Source organism: Berghia stephanieae, unplaced genomic scaffold (assembly GCF_034508935.2).
Source record: "Berghia stephanieae isolate SIO BIC M18660-M18661 unplaced genomic scaffold, UCSD_Bste_1.3 scaffold1922, whole genome shotgun sequence".
NCBI classification, from domain to species: domain Eukaryota; kingdom Metazoa; phylum Mollusca; class Gastropoda; order Nudibranchia; family Aeolidiidae; genus Berghia; species Berghia stephanieae.
The window spans coordinates 1-11,053 of record NW_027622982.1 but is presented as its reverse complement, the minus strand read 5'-3'; the positions used below and the strand labels follow the sequence as shown (position 1 = coordinate 11,053).

The window sequence follows — 11,053 nt, the reverse complement described above, 5'->3', positions numbered from 1 at the left end:
AGAACGAATCATAAAAATGGGTGTTAGATATTCTTTGTAAACATTAAACAAATAGAGGTGGGGATAGTTTAGTCTATCGAATTTTGAAGAAATCATCATAATGACCCTTATTACTATCTTAACCGCCACCCCATCATAATTAATATCACCAGTAACAAAACTTCAATCATAAACAGCACAACGATACAACCATCACTTTTTCTGTTCTATTCTTATTTCTTTTTCCTTTAAATAATTAATTACATTGACGAAAGCAGTGAAGACAATTGTTTTTGTTCTGAATCATATTAAATGTGTCCTCTGTCCATTCTTAAAGTTTGGGGGCTTTGAGTTATCGGTTTGCGGGCAGAGTCTCTCTTTCTCTCCCTCCCCCCCCTCTCTCTCTCTCTCTCTCTCTCTCTCTCTCTCTCTCTCTCTCTATATATATATATATATATATATAAACATGGACTAGATAACAACAGCAGTAGAAACACTTCTAAAGTACATTGTGGCCTAAATAAATTTGTTTTTGAGAAAGTTGTGATTGTTTACACTGTGCTTGGGGTGCATGGCTAATGATTTAGGCTCATAAACAATATAAAACCACGGACTAGATAACCACAGCAGAAGAAAGTGCATTGCGACCTAAATAATATTGTTTTTGAGAAATTATTGATTTTTTATGCTGTGCTTGGAATGTATGGCTAGTGATTTGTTTCATAGACAAGATAGAATCAAGGATTGGATAACTGCAGCATAGGGACATTTTCTAAAGTGCATTGTGGCCTAAATGAATTTTTTTTGAGAAAGTTGTGATCATCATCATCATCATCATCATCATCATCATCATCATCATCATCATCATCATCATCACAATCATTGGAATCTTCTTCTTAATATAAGACACTATATTTATAGTATGGTTATCTGCTGTCCTAGCGAATATATCGTATCGTTCTCTCTATCTGTCTGTATGTATGTATGTATGTATGTATGTATGTATGTATGTATGTATGTATGTATGTATGTATGTATGTATGTATGTATGTATGTATAGTATTATTATTATTATTATTATTATTATTATTATTATTATTATTATTATTATTATTATTATTATTATTATTATTATTATTATTATTATTATTATTGTCATTATTATCATCATCGTAATTATTAGTACTCTTGTTATCATCACCACAATTATCAACATTATTATTATTATTATTATTATTATTATTATTATTATTATTATTATTATTATTATTATTATTATTATTATTATTATAGTGATAGGGATTATTATTATTATTATTATTATTATTGTTTTTATTATTATTGTTGTTGTTATTATTATTAATATCATTGCTACCGTTGTTACTCTCATCATCGTCGTCTCCATCACCGCGATAGCCACCACTGTTATTGTCATCATCGTCTTCATCATCATCATCATCCTTTTCATCATCATCATCATCATCATCATCATCATCATCATCATCATCATTATCATCTTCATCGTCATAATCGTCACCATCGTCATCATCATCATTATCATCGTCATCAACACTAATATCATTATTACCTCTGGGACATTCTGTGGCAGAGTCTGAAACTTCACTGTTCAAATTAATACTCCAGCTCTATACATTGTACATTATTTTAGAAAATGGTATTATGTCAATGAATATGTTACCCTTGTTTCATTATCATGTATATTTCCTGAAATAAACAATTTTGATATGTATGTATGTCACGGCGTCTAAACTGCACTATAAATCTGACCGTTTAGTTTCCCGCTGTTCCGAGCGCCGACGTAACCTCACCCGACAGGTAACCGGGGTCAACAGCGGTCAGCCGATATCAATTCCCAGAACGTAGATTTGACGTGCATTGGGTGATACCAATGGATGATTTCCGTACCAATTAACCTCACGATCTTCGTGACGATGCAATTCCACCCAAATGCAAAGAATTCTCGCAGACCTCCTCTTTCCATCGGTCCAATTTTTATTTCAATATCTCCAGTACTTATTCCACAAGCCGTGATTCAAATTCACCTATTTTTCTATAACATTTAAATAAAATTACTTGTAATTACCTCAGGATTCTAAAAAAACGTTGCTATAAACTTCAAATTTTTTTTGGTGTGATTCACAAGGCACAAGTTTTACTACGAAATGAGGTAAGTCTCATTTACTCTTCAGTTTTCATTATTTTGTAATGATTATTTTTCCGCCGTAGGTCAGGTAATAATGATATTACCTCTTTAGCCTTGTTCTTGAAACGTAATATTTCGCTGCGGTTTTATTGTTAATTATATTTTTATTTTTTATTTTTTTCAATGATGAGTTAATTTGATTTTTAAATTGCATAATTTGAATTATCTTGCTAATGTTTAATTTTAAATGACATTGTGTGTTGGGCCTCAACTTAGCTCAACTGCTTGTTAGAATTTTCCTGCCCCCCCCCCCTTTCTTTCACCAAATTGGGTGAAGTATTTGGTTTTTCTTTTTCCAAATTTTATGTACGCTGTTATGTATGCATGGATATGAGAAGTAATACAGAGTGTTTTAGAACTCATTTTATTCATTAATTCACTATATCATTGCTTACATCGCTCAGTCAATTTTGAATTTTCTCTTACAGCATGGACCACACAATTGCAAGTCATAACCAAGTAGTGAATTCATTATGTAGGACATGTGGTATGATTTGTTTAACACAGAAATAGAAACGTGCCCGCAAGAAACCATTTAAATGTTCAAATTATTCTAATGACATTCTTTTAGTCTATGGGACTGACACGGCATTGGACAAGCAAGGAGCACACTCATAATTTATGTGTAAAAAGTACACATTATAAAGCACATTGAACACACGACTCATTATCTTCTTTGTATTTGCTCATTGCCCATACGCTAATAATAAATAAATCAACCTTGAAACGGGGTGCACTTGCATGTTTGATATCGACAGAGTAGAATATAACAACAAACTCCAAAACGCAGGAGAGACTTTCAAATCTCATGCACGAGCCACTCACCCTCAGGGATGGTCCTATTGCCTCTGAATTGGACAGAATACCGCATTACACAACAGGCTTACCACAGCAGGTCATTCATTGGCAACCACTGCCACAAATACTTACAAGAAAAAGTCTACACTTACAATTATCCAACAAACAAAGAACTGCACCCACGACCCACTCATCATTGATGACGCATGCAGTATTGGATTAATTTTCGACAATATAGACAAGGCCTATAGTCATGTGCACAACTTTATATCACACACAAAATCGATCAAAGCAGACACAATCCAATATATTCAAAGTGCAATAAAACATTATACGGATACATACAGAAAATATTTTCCAAACAAAATAATCCCAAAACAACACCTCCTTGAGTACCACTGCATACCACACATCACTCAATATAAGTTTGGACTTAGACTTCTTGGAGAACAAGGCACAGAGAGCTGTCACCAAACAACAGCAAAATTGGGAAAAAAAGAGCATCCGACATTATCAATGATATGAATAAAATGCGATTTGTCATCAATGCAATGCAGTTAAAGACCAGCCCCAAACTACACTGACGAGTTTGAATGCTCGTAGCGGATATATTTTTGTTGAGGAAAAATACGTTTTTTGTGAGGAGAAGTATTTACATCTTGTCTTTATAATACATAAAATTCAGACAAATCCATAGCAACGTTTTTTTTTCTCTAATTTTTGAAATGTTGCACCCACTATATTTTTTGTGTAATTTGTTACCGTTCATTGATAACTTATATTGAGAAATCTAGTAATACTATGAAAAAATAAAAAACACACAGTAAAAGTAGAAAATATAAACTTTTATACCAAGTCGTGATATTTCAACTCATTCAATATGGGTGTCTAACAGACAATAAAACAAAACATTGTTAAATTGAGTGAAACGGCAATCCCCGTTAGGTAAATTCCTCTCTGTGATTGACCGCTCACCGTGACCGGGTCAGCAGGTGTCAGGAACGGGATACCGTCTCAACTAAACTGTTGTCGTTGTGTACGCCGTGATGTATGTATGTATGTATGTATGTATGTATGTATGTATGTATGTATGTATGTATGTATGTATGTATGTATGTATGTATGTATGTATGTATGTATGTATGTATGTATGTATGTATGTATGTATGTATGTATGTATGTATGTATGTATGTATGTATGTATGTATGTATGTGTCATGGTCTCAAGTGAGTAAAGAGCTACTCGACTATGCATAAAGATCTATGTAGAATGAGGCCCCAGAATTTACTAGTTACTATAAATGAAAAACAATTAACGATTTGTTTACAATGAAATAAAAATGATGATGAAATTTAATTAAAAGAGATAAACAGTGATCGTGGCAGTTACAAATAGAGATATGAATATTTTACGTAACTTATGATAATATGTCAGGTTCATAAGTTTACGTTTCCAGGCAGTTGATGGGCTTGGATGATCTATTCCTCTGATAACAGGATTGGACTCGTGAAATTCCACTTCCAGGCAATTGGTAAGAAGTTATTGTGAAGTCCTTTGACAGCGGGCTTGGGTTTGATCCTTGAAGATTATACAATCAAAGTTAAAAGCTCCGGCGTCTTAATGGTGTAGATATAATATCTACAAAGTCCCAAAAGATAAAAATCTTCCAGTATATATATAGGAATAGATCGACTGGCCGTCCGGCATAGATTGTGGAGAGAAAGTGAGTGTCGAATGTTAGACCTATCAGCTTTTATAATAAGTGGCTACGTGACAGAATGTAGAACGAAAAGTATTCACTAATTAGAAATTAATTCGAGGGAAGGCTATAAAAGGAAAGACGATCTAATATTAGAAGGTAAAGTTTATCTAAGCCTACCGAAATATAACTGGAGTGAGATGAATTCAGTTCTTAATAAAATAAAATTTAATAAGATAATTGTGAACAACCTTTACTGTGACACCCCCACCCACGTTTAAAATATACTCTTTAACCATTATGGGAAAGATAGATTTTACAAACGGAAGTAAATTTACTATCATGATACTCTAGCATTAATCCATTGTTATGATTTGTGCTACAATTAAATTATTTATTAACTAGACATGGAAATGTTTATATTAACGTAGGTATATGAATGGGTGACAATAACAATGAAAGATTGTGATTACAAATCATTGTGATGAACAACATGATGGCAATGTGATTACAAATCATTGTGATAAACAATAGTGATGGCAATGAAGCATGATTTAAGTCGATGATATGAAGGTAATTTACTGAATGAAATGAATGAAAATGTAAATGGAATATTGACATTTCAATTATTAATCATAAATGGGTGAAAATTCATAACAATAATAGATAAAGAGAAGATTTCCCAAATCATGAATGGGTATGGTATATATATCCAAACAATACTCAATGTTACATTAAGTTGGGTCATCATGTTTACAAATAAAATTATCGAAATTGTGCGTTCTGATTTGGCATAGTTTGCGAGGTAACTAACAGTATGCATGGGAGGTTAAGTTATACCCTTCTCACGTGTTTATACTAATCGAGAAAGTAGGTCGGCGTGAATATTTTCACAGCCTGGTATGTGAGAGATACTGAAAGTGTAATTTTGCAAAAATAGACTCCACCTTAGTACTCTACTATTATTCATTTTGTTATTTCTTATGTACGTGAGTGGTTTATGGTCCGTTTCGACCACAAACTCTTTTAGCAGTAGATATCTGCTGAATGTCTTTAAAGCAAAGACGATGGCCAGTCCTTCACGCTCTATTACAGAGTATCGTGATTCTCTGTCCAATAATTTTCTGCTTGTATATAAGCAAGGCATTAGAGTTCCCTCATGCTCCTGTAATAGTACACCTGCGATGCCCTTATCAGACGCGTCAGTTCTTACAACAAATTCTTTTGATATGTCGGGTAATTTAAGAATTGGTTCTGAACAGAGTAATGCCTTTAATTGGTTAAAGCTATTCTGACACGCTTCTGTCCAAACAATTTTGTTCGGTGACCCATTCTTTGTCAGATTTGTTAGCGGTGTCGCGATGTGCGCGAAGTTGTAAATGTATTTCCTGTAAAAATTTAGGAGCCCAAGTACTTTGCGTACTTCTTTTTTTGTCTTAGGTGGTTGCAATTGTGCGATTTTTGTTTGTTTTTCTGTCTCGGGTGTCTGTGTCCCATGACCAACGGTATGATTAATCCTGCATTTGAAGCTTCGATATTAGTAAACATAGGTTGCGACACTGTGTCTCTATCAAAATACTTTTTTAGCATATTTGCATGGAATGTCTTTGTTGTGTTGTTAATTTGAATCTCGTAATTAACATTAGATTTTACTGCTGTTATTTTGAATGGTCCTTTCCATGTAGCTAAAAGTTTACTCGAGTCATCGGGTAAGAGTATTAGTACTTTGTCACCAATCTCAAATTTTCTTGACTTGCTTTTTCGATCGGAGTATTCCTTGTATTTCTCTGCTTTTTTAGTGACGGATTCCTGTGCTAGCTTACATGTGTCCTCTATTCTGTCTTTCAGGTTTCTTACATATTCGTAAGCAAACATAATTTCGTTATTGTCCTCCTTATTCCCTTTACAAATGTCGGCTACTATATTGATCGGGCCGCGAGGTGATCGTCCATACATCAACTCAAATGGGGAGTAGCCTGTAGATTCTTGGGGTATTTCTCTATATGCAAATAGGATTGCTGGTAAGTATCTGTCCCAATCATCTGGTTTTTCTGCTGACACTTTTCTTAACATATTCTTTAGAGTGCCATTAAATCTTTCACAAAGACCATTTGCTTGGGGGTGGTATGGAGTTGTGAATGAGTGTTGGATTCCCATGAGTTTCATGGTTTCATGCATCATATGTGATGTAAATTGGGGTCCATTGTCCGACAGTATCTCATTTGGTATGCCTATTCTAGTAAAAATTGTCATCAATGCTTCAGCTATGTGATCCGATGTAGTTGATTTCAATGCTATCGCTTCTGGCCACCTGGTTGCGTAATCGACTAGTGTTAGTATGTGTGTATGGTTTCTATCTGATTTTGTTAAAGGGCCTATAATGTCAATTGCAACTTTTTGAAAAACTTTTTCAATAACTGGGGTTGTCTCTAATGGCAATCTCGGTATTCTGCCTTTTGCGACTCTTCTTTGGCATGTGTCACAAGATTTCACATATTCTCGGACGTCTTTAGTAATTCCAGGCCATGTGAAATTCTCGGATATTCTCTTCAATGTGGAAGAGCTCCCAAGATGTCCAGAAGTTATTGAATCGTGCGCTATTCCAAGGATTTTGTTTCTGTAAATACTCGGCGTGACCAGTTGTTTAGCTATTTTGTTTCTTTTCCTATGTAACCTGAACAGAATATCTTTTTCAATGATGTATTCAACTTTTGATTTCGTCCCTTTGTTTGCGATATTGAAATATGAAGTTAAAGTCGGGTCCTTTTTCTGTTCTTCAATGAACGTGTTCCTGTCAAATTGTTGTGGTTCAAGAGAAATAGTCATTGGCTTCTCTGTTGTCTTAGTCATCTTTCTTGTTTCTGCTAGACAAGCTGTTTCTTGGGTTAATGACCATTCTTTTACATCTGTTGGGTTGTCTTTAAGACCTTTTATATTGCCAACAATAACATCAGCGACGGGGTTGGGAAGTATACAGCATTCCACTATTCCTGTATAGTATGGGGTTTCTATGTACACGTTAGCTGTTTCAAAGGTTTCGACTGTGCCACTGAATGTTATGCATTGTACCGTTTTTCCAGTTTTGTCTTCGTCATTGATCAAAGATGCTTTTATTCCTACTGTACTGCATCCTGTGTCTCTCAATATTTTGCAATCAGTTCCATTAGCTTTGCCTTCACAAAAAAATAGCGATCCTGATTTGTGAGTTTGTGTTAAAAGTGACATACCTTTCACGCAATACACATTTATATTTTCTCCTGACATTACTCGTGTCTGATTGTTTACACTTGTTTGGAGTGATGCATTTGCAGTTTCTTTTGGATATCCCACGATTTTGTAACATTTGTCTGCTGTGTGGCCTTTCATTCCACAATATTGACATTTAATTATAGGTTTGTTGGTTTTCTTATACTCAGTATTATTGTCAGTGCTATTTCTTGTTTTGTTTTGATAGGGTCGGCTATGGTCTCTATTGAACTGTTTGTTCCATGGTTTGTTACTATGATCATCTTGTTTCACTTGCGTGTTCCGAGTGATTGATCGGCTCGTTCTATTTGAGTACTGAACTTTAGGTGTACCTGGACTCTGAGCAGCGGCAGCGTAGTATGGTTCCTTCAATGTTCTGCTAAGGGGTGTCAATGGATGTGCGCTGTTAAAGTTTTCTGCGTAGATTTTTAATTTGTCCAAGTTTTCTGGCTTTCTCTCTTTAAAGAATGCGACTAAATCTGGGTTGCAAGCTTGATAGATTCGATTCTTCAGCGTGAGATAGTAGAGGCCTGCAAAGTCGTCTTGTTTTACGTTTGCCAACTCAAGCCACCGATTTAGAAATTGAGTAATTCGGTTCACGAATGTATTAAAGTCTTCTCCACTTTCCGGTTTTGCAGTGTGAAACCTTTCCTGGTAACCATCTTCCGTTAATCTAAATCTTTTTAGTAGAGCGTCTTTAATTTTACCATAATCATCTGCATCTTCAGTTGTTAAGGTATAGAAAACTTTTAGCGGTTCTCCAGATAAGCAGTTAATCAAGGCTGTGGCCCATTTGCTTTCTGGCCAACGATAACCTTTAGCCTGAACTTCGAATCGGTGTAAGAAGGATTCTAAACAGTCTGATCGTTCATCGTATGTTGGCATGCGTGGAAGTTTCACGAAAAATTTATCACTATTATTATGTTTTTTTTTCATGACCGGTTTTTGTTTTTTCAATTTCCAGCATCATTTGGGTCCTTTTGGTTTCTTCTTCTGCTAATGCTATTTGTCTTTTTAGTTCCCTTTCTTGGACTCTTTCTTCTCGTTCTTCTCTACGTATTCTTTCTTCGTGTTCTTTTTCTTCTCTACGAATTCTTTCTTCATTTTCTTCTCTACGAATTCTTTCTTCGTGTTCTTTTTCTTCTTTACGAATTCTTTCTTCATTTTCTTCTCTACGAATTCTTTCTTCATTTTCTTCTCTACGAATTCTTTCTTCATTTTCTTCTCTACGAATTCTTTCTTCATGTTCTTTTTCTTCTTTTACTTTCTCTTCGCACCATGAAAATATTCTTTCCTGGGGTATTTCTAAGTCCTTTGCGAGACTTAAGTATCTTTTATATGCTTCCATGTTGTAATAAATTAGTTACGATATTTTATATATATTATATTGACAGGATACTGTTACTGACTGTTTTATTTATTTACACTTACTGGAATGAACTGTTCTATTTTTAGAAATCTCTCTCTCTTATTTCAACTTATTATGTATGTTGAATTTGATGCCTTTTATCGTTATATCTTATAAAGCAATGTGTCAATACAATGCGGAGTTATTATGACTTGTGTCAATAACAATGTGTCAATCGCGTGTACTCTAAACTATGTTACTACGAAAAATGTATCACCAATGTGTGTGACTCGTCGTTAGTTTGTGTACAATTATTCGCAATGACGCTAATGTACTAGAGTGTGATAACAATAATAGGATGCCAAAATAATCCCAAGTTATCTATCACTAAATATAACACGACGGCTAGTAGACTCCTTTTATTATTATTTGGTTTTTAAAGACTCACTTTTCAGAACATAATATATAAGTGGTTTTCGGTAACAGTAATATGCCAAAAATGCATTTAAAACAAATCACTATGCAAAACAAATCACGATGTCTATAGTTACTATGTGATGCCCAACTCATGTAAAAGAGAATAATGAAGGATATATTTACCAACTCAGTTCGTGGCTAGGACCTCTCTCTTGTTCAATGGTTGTTCAACAATTGTAATTAGGCATTGAAGAGTGTTTAACAGTGATGTCTGAAATACAAAACAATAAAATATCGTAAGATTTACAATAGTTACAAAATGTGTTCACAACACTGAGTGATTGGATGATAGGTGAATGAATCGTTATGGAATGTAAACATATTGAAAACAATTCATGAATGAGGCAAACAACAAAATGAAATGAGTGATATAATAACAAAGTGGACAAGGAATGAATGAATGAATGAAAAACTGAGTGAATAGATGAATGAATGAATGGATAATGTATGAATGAAAGAATGAAGGGAGGAATAAATGTATGAATGATTGGATAAATGAGTGAATAAACGAATGAATGGATGAATGAATGAATAAATAAATAAATGAATGAACAATGAATGAATGAATAATTTATAAATGAATAAATGAATGAAGGAATGAATCAATAAAATGCTATTCAATTTGAATGAAAGAATGAATGGATAAATTGCTATTCCATTTAAATGAAGAAATGAAAAAGAAAAAAAAAATGAATCCTGTAAATAGGGAGTTCAATTAAAATATGATCAAGTGGGGCAATTAAGAGTTTTACAATTTAAACTTTAAAGTTAGATGAAATAGATATAAGTAACTAAATAAATTCAATTCTTTATATGTGTCCCCTCCAAAATGTCATGGTCTCAAGTGAGTAAAGAGCTACTCGACTATGCATAAAGATCTATGTAGAATGAGGCCCCAGAATTTACTAGTTACTATAAATGAAAAACAATTAACGATTTGTTTACAATGAAATAAAAATGATGATGAAATTTAATTAAAAGAGATAAACAGTGATCGTGGCAGTTACAAATAGAGATATGAATATTTTACGTAACTTATGATAATATGTCAGGTTCATAAGTTTACGTTTCCAGGCAGTTGATGGGCTTGGATGATCTATTCCTCTGATAACAGGATTGGACTCGTAAAATTCCACTTCCAGGCAATTGGTAAGAAGTTATTGTGAAGTCCTTTGACAGCGGCTTGGGTTTGATCCTTGAAGATTATACAATCAAAGTTAAAAGCTCCGGCGTCTTAATGGTGTAGATATAATATCTACAAAGTCCCAAAAGATAAAAATC

General features: G+C 34.0%; 1 long non-coding RNA gene across 1 annotated transcript; it reads left to right on the top strand.

The window, feature by feature from the left end:
* The first annotated feature begins 1,741 nt into the window (after nt 1-1,741).
* On the top strand, nt 1,742-3,695 carry LOC144961253 (uncharacterized). Its single transcript, XR_013643110.1, has 2 exons — nt 1,742-2,167; nt 2,632-3,695. It is a non-coding gene; the product is annotated as an uncharacterized LOC144961253 (long non-coding RNA).
* The last annotated feature ends 7,358 nt before the right edge of the window (nt 3,696-11,053 follow it).